The sequence below is a fragment of the Octopus sinensis genome, linkage group LG6 (genome assembly GCF_006345805.1).
Source record: "Octopus sinensis linkage group LG6, ASM634580v1, whole genome shotgun sequence".
In the NCBI taxonomy this organism is placed as follows: Eukaryota; Metazoa; Mollusca; class Cephalopoda; order Octopoda; family Octopodidae; genus Octopus; species Octopus sinensis.
Window position 1 is genome coordinate 39,850,656 of NC_043002.1, and position 12,636 is coordinate 39,863,291.

Sequence of the window (12,636 nt, forward strand, 5' to 3'; positions counted from 1 at the left end):
ATACATATATATATATATACATATATATATACATATATATATATATACATATATATATATATATATATACATACTAAATAATTAGGGTTCAGCAACGATTAAAAAGTCTTGGCTATTCCTTCTACTTTAAAGGGATCTCCCTTTAAAGTAGAAGGAATAGCCAAGACTTTTTGACTGCTATTTCTAAATTCGGTGTGTGGTGAGGCAAATCATTGCTGAACCCTAATTATTTAGTATTACTTAAACTTACCATGACTTGGTCTTTTACATGCCAAATTCTACTTGGTGAAATTACTGATTACTTCTTAATTAATTGATTTCACCCTTTGTTATTATTGATATATATATACATATATATATACATACACACACACATATATATATACACATATAGATAGATAGATATGTAAATATATATATGTGTGTGTATATATGTACATATATATACACATACATTATGTATATTCACACATGCGTGTGCACACATACATACATACATATAAACATATATACAGGATGCATCAACTACTACAGTGCAACATTTTAACTAACAATTTAAGGAAAATAAAAATATCCATAAGAAAAACCAATATACTTTTTATAAAATTTGGTACTCTATTTCTTTACTACCCACAAGGGGCTAAACACAGAGGGGACAAACAAGGACAGACAAAACGGTTTAAGTCGATTACATCGACCCCAGTGCGTAAGTGGTACTTAATTTATCGACCCCGAAAGGATGAAAGGTAAAGTCGACCTCGGCGAAATTTGAACTCAGAACGTAACGGCAGAAGAAATACGACTACGCATTTCGCCCGGTGTGCTAACGTTTCTGCCAGCTCGCCGCCTTTAATTTGGTGCTCATATATTCGCATACACATGCCATAAGGCTATTCACTTCCATCAGCCTTGATGTAGATTCTGAGATGGCTAAATGCATTGATAAGCTGATCTTTATGTTGGCCATATCCTCCCTAACTGCAGTCATCATGTCCTTGATATTGCAGGCAAGCTTGTTTATTAAATGTCATGATGTAGAATTTCTAGATAACTAAATGTTTTGATGTAAAATTTCTATGTTTATTGTTTTGTTTTTTTCCTTACCTACTGACGTCATCATAACTTTAAATAATAAACTGGCATGTCTTAGAATGTTATTTTTCTTCTTAACATTCTTTTTGTATGTATTCATTTATTAGCAACATTATCTCAGTTCACTTTGAATTTAGCCTATTTTGGATAACCTTACAGTGTGTGATGTCAGGGTTATCCATTTTAGGTGGTAACGTTGATTTAACGATACACTATAATTTAGTCAGTACAACACGATAATTTAGTCAGTACAAGAAAATTGAAATTCATGAGACACTTGTAGTAAACCATAACTTTTATTACTGGAGGTAATGCGTTAACATACAAAGTTAATTGAAGGAAAGCTTATAACATTACATGAATATGTTCTGTTTGCAGTCATATGTCTCCAAGTAAGTGAGGTGAATGTGTGCACAAGTGGGTGTAAAGTATGGCAGCTTGACTCAATGCCAGCCTAAGGTTAGACAGACACAGAGTGGCGCGAATTTAGAATTTCCTTCCTTAATATAAGGGATGAACCAGAAGTCCTTGATTTCCATGTAAACCAGAAGCTTCCAGAAAGCTCTTGAACATTCTAGAAGCATGAGGGAGATTATTCTCATAAAATCCTTTTACCATTTTGCTTCCTATTGTAGCCACCAGGGTTCACTACAACCTTGATAGTTTTGTATTAACATAGATTTTCTGATGTATTGATTTGATTGGTATTTTGTACCTTTTTCCCCCCCACTACATCTAAATATGCTGGCACAATAGAAATAATCATCAGCAATGAATGGTGTAATCATCAAATAAAAATGGGATTTTCTTCATTCTTGTTCATGTTGTTACATATATAACATATATATATATATATATATACATAGGCACGTGTATGTGCCTATGTTTGTGTGGTTCACCACATGGTTCCAGGTTCAGCACCTTGGGCAAGTGTCTGCTACTACAGCTTTGGACCAACCAAAGCCTTGTGAGTGGATGTGGGTGACGGAAACTGAAAGAAGCCCATCACATATGTATGTGTCTGTCTTTGTGTCTTTGCTTGTGCCCCCATCCCCTCTTGACAGCCGGTGTTGGTGTGTTTACATCCCTGTAACTCAGTGGTTCAGCAAACGAGACCAGTAGAATAAGCAGTAGGCTTACAAAGAATAAGTCTTGGGGTCAATTTGTTCAACTAAAATCCTTGAAGGTAGTGCTCCAGCATGGCCACAGTCAAATGGCTGAAACAAGTAAAAGAATAAAAGAATATATATATATATAAGAATTGAGGACCAAAATCCTTCAAAGGGATTTCAAACACGGATTGTGCCGGCAGACTTGGATAAAAAAGAATGTATATTGGTTCTGTATCAACCTGGATTATGAATTAAAGTTTGTCTACACTTAAAGTTTTTCCTTTCCTTATACTTCATTTATATATATATATATATAAATACATACATACATACATACATGCATACATACATACATACATACATACATACATACATACATAAATACATAAATACATACATACATACATACATACATACATACATACATATATACATACACACATACATACATACAGATATATATATATATATAAATACATACATACATATATCACGTGATCACGTGACCGACCAGACCATCAGATGTTTTACACATCGCTGGTCACAATGCGTTCGCATTGTTTTAGCCTTCGAATGACGCCACCCCGCTGGCTAAGCGAGCAGGCCAACATACATATATACAGATATATATATAGATATATAAATGAAATAATATAATATATTAAATATATAATGATATAGATGGCCCATTAGCAATTAAAACTTAAAGACAAATTAATAAACAAGGGTGAGTCAAAACCAACTTGATAGCCACACAAAGTACTAACTTCATGAAATTAATGAACTGTTAGGGAGTAAGCAAAAGGGCCTTTCTATGGTGAGATAAACTCACAAAATGGAGTAAGCAGAAATATCCATAACATGTGATTTCAAACTCTGATAATGATCTTAGTTATCAGTGGAACTTGCTGATACTCTGGGTTAAAAGGGTAGTCTGCCTCATGCAATTCATGAGAAAACCTTTGAAAGCTTGAGCTAAATCAAAATGGTTGAAGTGTATAGTATAAATAAAATAGTATAATATATCAAATACATTATAATATAGGTGGCCTGTTAGCAATTCAAACCTAAAAGCAAATTAATAAACAAGGGTATATATATATCAAGAGAGAGAGAGAGATGTATGTATATATATTAACATACACATTTATCATCATTATCAACATCGTTTAACATCCGCCTTCCATGCTTGCATGGGCATATATATATATAAAACCAAAGAGAATGGAGTGAGCGGGGTCCTTTTATTTCATATGCATATATATATACACACACACACACATCACTGTCATCATCATCATTTAACGTCTGTTGTCCATACTGGCATGTGTTGGATGGTATTACCATGGCTGGCAAGCTGAAAGACTGCATCAGACTCCAGTCTGATTTGGCATGGTTTCTATGACTGAATGTCCTTCTTAACACCACCCACTCTGAAAGTGTAATGGGTGCTTTTACATACCACCGACTGGCATGGGTGCCATTTGTGTGACACCAGTATCTGCCACAACTGCAGTTTTGCTCAGCTTGATGGGTCTTTTTCTCAAGCATGACATAATGCCAAAGGTTTTGGTCATTGCCTCTGTAAGGCCAAACACTTGAATGGAGCTCAGCCACTGTGTCTCCATGAGGCCTAATGCTCAAAAGGAGCCTTTTACATACCACCAGCACAGGTGCTAGTAACACGATACCAGCATCAACCATGACTACAATTTCACTTGATTTGACAGGTCCTCTCAAGTACAACACATCGCCAACGGTCTCAGTCACTAGTCATTGCCTCCGTGAAGTTCAAAGTTCGATAGTCATGCTTCACCACCTCATCCCACATTTTCCTTGATCTACCACAGGTTCCCTCCACAGTTAGAGGTTGACATTTCTTTATACAGCTGTCCTCGTCCATACGCATCACATGACCATACTAGTGCAGTCAGCTCTCTTACATACCACATCTGATGCCTCTTATTCCCACCTTTTCTCTCAAGCTGCTTACACTCTGATGAACATGCACACCGACATTGCACATCCAGTAAAGCATACTGGTTTCATTTCCTTCAAGCCTACACATGTCCTTAGCTGTCACAGCCCATGTTTCACTGTCATGTAGTATAGCTGTTCACACACAGGCATCATGCAATCTGCCTTTCACACTGAGAGATATGCCCTTTGTTGCCAGTAGAGGTAGGAGCTCTCTGAACTATGCCCAGTCTAATCTTATTCTCACAGCTACACTCTCAGCACATCCACCTCCACTACAAACTTGGTCAGCTAGATAGCAGAAGCTATCTACTACCACTAGCTTACCTACCTGGCACTTGATGGAGTCTATTTTCTGTACATTTTCAGTGTTTATTGTACCTGTGCATCTTCCACACACAAAAGTGATTTTCCCCATTAACCTTCCTCTGATGGTGCCACACCTGCATCTATAATATCATTTGTGTGTATGTGTGTGTATCTATATATACATCTGCATACATACAGTGTCATTCAATAACTGCTGTTACTATTATTTGTACAAACTCACAAAGCATATTAGAAATTCAACCCATTTGACAGAAAAAGAATCCATTGTACATATAAAATGATTGATAAATATTCAAAGAAAGTATTGATTTTTATCAGTTTAGGTAAAACATAAACAAGTCAACAAATAAACAGGTGTGAGCACTCCATATGTATTAGTCATGAGAGCAACCATGCATAAACACAGATATAAAAATCTTTAATTATCAGCTAGTGTTACAGAAGAACGCATGCAAAGAGTCCTTATTTACCAACAGTAAGTTTGTTGCTATTGTTAGAATTTTGACTAAGGCTATGCTGTGTCCATCAGACAAAGTAACTAACTTTAGCTGCTTGAATTTTACCTGGATATAAATAGATACGATGCTTTCTGTTGTAAGCAGCAGGAACACAGTATACTTACTGAGTGCTCTGTTAGATTGCAGTGGTGGGTTCAAGGCTTTGTATGGGCTTGTGGCATGATACAAACATTCATATTCTAACTCCGTTTAGCTAATTCTGTCATTACCAGCTAACCATCACCACCAGAATGAAATATCCAAAAAATACAGTGTGTCAGATATAACTATCCTTTAAATATACACACAGGTACAGGCATGGCTGTGTGGTAAGAAGCTTGCCTCCCAACCACATGGTTCTGGGTTCAGTCCCACTCTGTGACACCTTGGGCAAATGTCTTCTACGATAGTCTCATGCCGACCAAAGCCTTGTGAGTGAATTTGGTAGACAGAAACTCAAAGAAGCCTGTCGTATATGTATATGTATATATTCATATGTATGTGTCTTTGTGTCTGTGTTTCTACCCCCATCTCTGCTTGACAACTGATGTTGGTGTGTTTACATTCCCATAACTTAGTAGTTCAGCAAAAGAGACTGACAGAATAAGTATTAGATTTACAAAGAATAAGTCCTGGTGTTGATTTCTTTGACAAAATACCCCTTTAAGGCAATGCTCCAGCATGGCTGTAGTTAAATGACTGAAACAAGTAAAAGAATAAATGAATACTTATGGATTCTTTGGAGGCACATAGGCTTGTGTAGAGAGAATATTACGTACATGATATTTGCTGCGTAGAAACCACGAGACTTTGATACTTTGCACTTACAAAGGTGTAGGTATGGCTAAGTGGATAAGAAGTTTGCTTCCCAACAACATGATTTTGGGGTTCAGTCCCACTTCATGGCACCTTGGGCATGTTTCTTCTACTATAGCCCTGGACCAACCAAAGACTTGTGAGTGGATTTGATTAATGGAAACTAGAAGCCTATTGTATATATATATATATATATGTAGATGTGTATGTGTGTGTGTGTGTGTGTACGTATGTGTGTACGTGTGTGTGTGTGTACATGTATGTGTGTGAGTGCATGTGCATGAGTGAGTGTGCATGAATAAGTGTCTGTGTGTGTGTGTGTTGTGTTTGTATTCCCTTCTCTTCACACTATGTTAGTTGCAAATGAGTATCAGTCATACAAGCAGTATCATTCATTTCCAATATTCTGCATAATTATGTCTGGCCATGGATAGATATTCCCTGCCTTGGAAACAGGTGAGGGTTGGCAACAGGAAGGCATCCAGTCGTAAAAAAAATCTACTTCAATAAACTCTGTCTGACCAACGCAAACGTGGTAAAATGGTTATTAAAACGATGATGAAATTTCTGGGAAAATACAACTGCATGGCTATGTGGTAAGTAGCTCGCTTCCCAACCACATGGTTCCAGGTTCAGTCCTACTGCTTGACACTTTTGGTAACAGTCTTCTACTGCTCGGGCTGACCAAAGTCTTGTGAGTAGACTTGGATACAGAAACTGAAAGAAGTGCATCATATATATGTGTGTGTATGGTTCAGTGGTTAGAGCGTCGAGCTTATGATCGTGAGGTTGTGAGCTCGAATCCCGGACCGGACTGCGTGTTGTGTTCTTGAGCAAGACACTTTATTTCACGTTGCTCCAGTTCACTCAGTTGTAGAAATAAGTTGCGACGTCACAGGTACCAAGCTGTATCAGCCTTTGCCTTTCCCTTGGATAATTCTGGTGGCATGGAGAGGGGAGGACAGTATGCATGGGCGACTGCTGTTCTTCCATAAACAACCTTGCCCGGACTTGTGCCTGGGAGGGTAACTTTCTAGGTGCAATCCCATGGTCTGTGTTGTGACCAAAGGGGGTCTCAGAGTATGCGTGTGGGTGTGTTTGGGGTAGGTGCAGGGTGTGCGTGTGCGTCTTTGTATCTGTGTTTGGGGCTAACTTGGAGCTACAGAAGGAGACACTTGCCTGAGGTGGTAATAAGTAGAACTGAAACTGAAACCATGTGATTCCAAAATTAGCTTCTTACTATATATAACCTGTGCCTATATAGAGAGAGTGTGTACAGATGAAATATTTAGCTTGTACAAACAAACCTTTAGGGTGAGTTACAACCCATGTACAGAAATGAGACAGATTTCATAGGACTTGAGAGTCCTTATGCATTCTCACTTGTCAGCTGGTGTGTTGTCATGGAGAGTGGTTAGCTGAAATACCTAGGCACTTGCTTAAGGACTTTCCAGTTCTATCACCGTATATGTTTAGATCAATAGAACCAATTTTGTCAGTGGACATCATCATTATCATCATCATTGTCGTTGTCGTCATCGTCATCATCATCAGCATTGTCATCGTCATTATCATCATCATTGTCTTCGTCATCATCATCATTGTCATTGTCATCATCATCATCATCTTCATCATTTAGCATCCACATTCCATGCTGAGATGGGTTGGACAGTTTGACAGGAGTTGGCAGAGGACTGCAACAAAGTTCTGCTGTCTGCTTTGACATGGTTTCTATGGCTGGATGCCCTTTTCTAATGCCAACCATTTTTACAGTGTGTATTGGGTGCTTTTTACAGAGTATACTGGGTGCACCAACAGCAGTGAAGTCACCAATTTACATGACAAGACACCCCCCACCCCCTTAACAGAGAGTGAGAGAGGAGTAGTAGTTTTGAAAGAAGTGACTTTATGTCAGAAGATGATCCCCCCCACCCAAAAAAAACCCTACCACATATATATATGCATATGTTCACATATATATGCATACATACACACATAAACGTAAACGCTCTTCATGCTCCCCTATTAAGCTGTGCTGCAAAACTCACTTCTTAATTAAACAGCCATGCATCTGCTTGTGGATTTAACGCTACACTGGGGCCATATTAACAGTATTATAGGCCCCTAGGCAAATCAAGGTACTCAGCACTTTATTTTTTGTTGACGGTAAGCCACAGTGTACATACATCCAAATCGGGTCCATAGACCAGTGAGACCACTGGCAACTACTTCAAAAAGGCATTGATTTTACAATAGTTTTCTTGTTTATACAAACTACACAAAATACTAACGATAAGACAGTCTCTCAGCTCTAAATTTCAGCAGTCTAACACAGAAAAAAAAAAGAAAGAAGTGGAAATTTTACCGGTGAGTGTGTTACATTATAAGGCACCAAAAGAGAATGACTCTCCCCAGACACAACAGAATATGCTTCAACACACGAACTCATATAAAGAATCTTGCAAACCAAATCTAAAAACGAAATAACACAGAACCACTTTCTTGTTATGAGTTTAAATAATCCATAGACAGTGTTACAAACAGACCAAGAGTTTTATTTATTTATTGATGTTTAATTGAAACACCATATAAAAATTTAATATATGAAGTTTAAAAAGAGATTAAACTTGTTTATGCTTGTAAACTAGTTTATTCTAAACAGCAGCTGTGCAGCTAGAACCGTGCAGCTTTGCTGTAGATAATTGAAGTATGAGTGATGACTGATGATTGATGATGTATCGTCAACCTTGTTTAAGTAGCGAGTTGACAGAATCGTTAATTTCGTAGGACGAAATGCTTAGCGGCATTTCTTTCAACTCTTTACTTCTGAGTTCAAATACTACCGAATTCAACTGTACCTTTCATCCTTTTGGAGCCGATAAAATAAAGTACAAGTCGAGCACTAAATCTGATATAATCGACTAGCCTCCGCTCCTAAACTTGCTGGCCTTTTGGCAAAGTTTAAAACAGTATCGTAAATGTTGTTGTTGTTACTGCTGCAGCTGTTGTTATGATTGTTGTTGGTGGTGGTGTTCTTACTGCTGCCGTCGTTGTTGTGATTGTTGTTGTTGTTCTTGTTTAGCCCCTAACCAATAACTACGTACGTCATAAAGATGCAGTCTCTTATTCAGATACATTATCCAACGAATCTTTCTTTTCTTGAAGACAGCAGGATGTGAATCGAGGAAGTTTTCGCTGCTATTTCCAATCTCCTTCATTGTCTTTTCCTATAAATGTATTATTTACCTGCGAAAAGTAGAAAATGAACGGGACATAAAAACGATCTGAAAACAACAACATAGATTGTTTTTACAATGTAATTACATGAATATATATGAAGAAATCGTTTGTGCTCCTAAAATATAGCATAAAATAAAAATACAACCCATTTATTTATTTATTTATTTATTATCTCAGACGATTTTTCCGTTAGTCAGATACGTTCTGCAATGAGAAAAGTAATTCTATTAATGTATTTGCACGAAATACAACAGAGAAATGAAATGTCATCCAATGAGAACTGCGAGATTGACAATAACAAAATGAAAGAACATTCTGTTTAAATGGTTACTGACTTAAATCTTTGTGATTGGGACCTTTCAGTTCTAAGATGAAGTCAGGAAGTAAAGTCCTGCCCCGTCGCCGCCAGTTTTTAATTAAAATGAATCATTTAAGACAAATTAGTTCTAGATCTCTAAAGTGAACATATTCCTTTCTCTAAAGTATTCTTCTCCTACCTCTGCTTGCTACACAACCATCAACAGATCCTGTCAAGCAGAATCTATAGAATAATGGAGAAAGCTGTTCTATAAAATGAATCATTGCTAAAGGTTTTTTAAATATTCTAAAAATATTAATTTACTGTACAGTCCTCTCCTCTTCCCCTCCCTCCAATAAATGTTTGGTTAATCTTCAGAAGTTAACACGGCATGAAACAGAAGTTGAAATATATTTTTAACTACGTGTTGACTACCATTAATTGTTGAATGACGTTATAGATATTCAATTAATTGGAAATTAAAACAACAAATTATTTTCAAGAGACTTCATAGTTTGTAATTACTTTCATACTTCTAAATTTATCCCATTATTTTCCCCTCCACAATGAACTAAGTAAGCTATGGAACTATAATGCATTGTCACTAAGTACTTTGCAGATTTTGTTGAGACATTAGTCACTTTAGTAGTGTTAGAACAAATTAAAATTATGTTTAGTGAAAATTTTATACCCTAGTAACTTGAAACCATTTGAAATAAGGAAAAAAAATTAACCCATTAGCTTCAACCGCATAACACTTAAGCTTATGTTACCTCATTCAGCTTAAGGGCCTTAATTTACCAAGATCTGGAAAGTTTATCATTTCCTTTCTTTTTATAACCTTTGATTAATTAATTAACTTTTCCAAATGTAAGAGAAATTCAATCTATATATCCTGTTATTCTGACCCAAATTTGGAAAAGTGCAGACTTTCAAACAAAAAGAAATCTCAATCTAAATTATGAATATTCAGAGCTGTCTGTTTTTACAGAAGTTCTAGATAATGGTAGTGCATTGTGTTATGTGATTTTCTTTCCACAAAAGAGCAGGTTTCTCTGCTTTATCAACCCATACTCTTAAACTAACAAACAAAAAGTCATTAATACATATAGCTTAGCCAACGCTATATTGTGTCCTTGACAAAGATACTTAATTCTCATATGTCCACTCTTACAACTTGTAAATGGACACCATAAAACATAACTGCTCATTGTTGGAAGGAAATTTGTTGCTGTAAACAAGCTCAATTCCATAAACAAAGGCCATGCCTTAAAACTAGCCAGAATCTTATTAGCTTTCAATGCATATCTCAAATCTTTTCAAATGTGTAGCTGGAGAGGAATGAAGTCTGCCAGGCTGACTTACTGTAACTCTTTAACATTCAGGTTCCTCTGTCAAATATAATACCTATTTATTCATATTGTTTTGAATTAATCCTGTACTATCTCATAGCTTTGAGATTTCAATGATGTGATTGATTACTTTTAGAATGACATTGTAGGGTAGGTGTGAGAGATTGGATCTGGCCAGTTTAAATGCTAAAGGGTTTTCTTTGTGTTGCTTGTCCTGTTTTCCATTTGTTTCTCTAATTGTTTGTATATTGAACTCATTTGTTTTTGAATTTCATGTTGTTTATTATTGGTGATGTCCTGTACCCATATGTGTGTGTGTGGGGGGGAGAATACTGAAGTTCAACTAATATAATTTCCATGTGCAGCCAACCATGAAGAAGTAAAACAGCCATCTACTACCACTCATAGCAGCGCAACAAACACACTCTGGTAGCAAACAACATGAATCTACCAACTGCTACAAAATTCAAACCAAGATGGATGGGATGGCCTTGACGAATGGGGTATTTTTTTTTTCCGCTCTAAGTTTATTCTGCTACAATAGTAGCAGCATTGAATTCTTTCATTCTGTAGTTCTGATGAAATATTTGCTAAAAATTATAATGGACTATCCTGTCTGCTGAAAACCTATATTTTGCATCTGAAGATGGTAGTATATTTCAAATTGATGTAATGCTTGCATTGTTCGATTAAATGAAGATAAAATTTCCAGTGGTTCCTCAATTATGAAACAAGTAATTTATGCAATATATATACTCTTCTATTCTCTCTTCTACTTATTTCAGTCATTTGACTGTGGCCATGTTGGAGCAGCGTCTGTAGTTGAGCAAATCAACCTCAGGACTTATTCTTTGTAAGCTTGTACTTATTCTATTGGTCTCTTTTGCCGAACTGCTAAGTTACAGGGCATAAACACACCAGCATCTGTTGTCAAGTGATGTTGGGGGACAAACACAAATACACAAACATACACACACATACATATATATATATATACATATATACGACGGGCTTCTTTCAGTTTCTGTCTACCAAATCCACTCACAAGACTTTGGTCGACCCGAGGCTATTGTAGAAGACACTTGCCCAAGGTGCTGAACCCAGAACCATGTGGTTGGTAAGCAAGCTACTTACCATAAAGCCACACTTGCACCTATATATAGGTAAATAGGAAAATGAAACAAACTAAAAGTCTCTACTGGATTGTCTGTCAACTTTTTAATGAAAGCCCTTCATCACACATTCATATATTGCGTAATCACTATCTCCATCTTGATCTCTTTAACTCTAGCATTTAAAGTCAACTAAATAGTTGGATCTTTGCCAGTTCTATACTATGCAAATATGCTTCAACTCTGACTCTTTCAAGACTACTAAGCAGGTGACCTAAATCAAATATTCCCTTCACACCGTTCACACAAACCTAAATCTCCAGAACAGGAGAGAAACACAACATATAGTACCGAGGATTACCCACCTCTGTTCCACTGACTGTCAATTCTATCACTACAGCAACAGAATTTGCTCCTCATAAGTAGTTCGTTTTATACCACTTCCGTACAAGCCTACCCAACACACACCTTTCCTCTTCTTGTCACTCATGTTGTGTCACACTATGAAATTCCACACTAATAATGTTTCCCAATCCTTCCCTCCCAAGCACACAATTCCCATCTATGTTTTTCCTGTAGCTGTCACCTTACACATAGGCAAATAGGACATTGATCATATCAATTTCGCAAGTCCCAGAAGATCTATACAAGCCATAGGCACTTGCCCATAAAGAACTAACAATAACATACAACCTTAAATTGATAGAACAAGAATTGTTCAATGTCAGCCATGCTAATAAATAAACTTAATTCATCATCCAATTCAACACTACTGCCAGGACTTGAGCTTTTAACAAAATCCACTCTATG

General features: G+C 36.7%; 1 long non-coding RNA gene across 1 annotated transcript; it reads right to left on the reverse strand.

The window, feature by feature from the left end:
* Nucleotides 1–4,101: 4,101 nt before the first annotated feature.
* Nucleotides 4,102–12,422, reverse strand: LOC118763888. The gene is made up of 3 exons (XR_004999647.1): nucleotides 12,413–12,422; nucleotides 7,208–7,214; nucleotides 4,102–4,256 (listed from the first exon to the last, which is right to left on the reverse strand). It is a non-coding gene; the product is annotated as an uncharacterized LOC118763888 (long non-coding RNA).
* Between the last annotated feature and the right edge of the window lie 214 nt (nucleotides 12,423–12,636).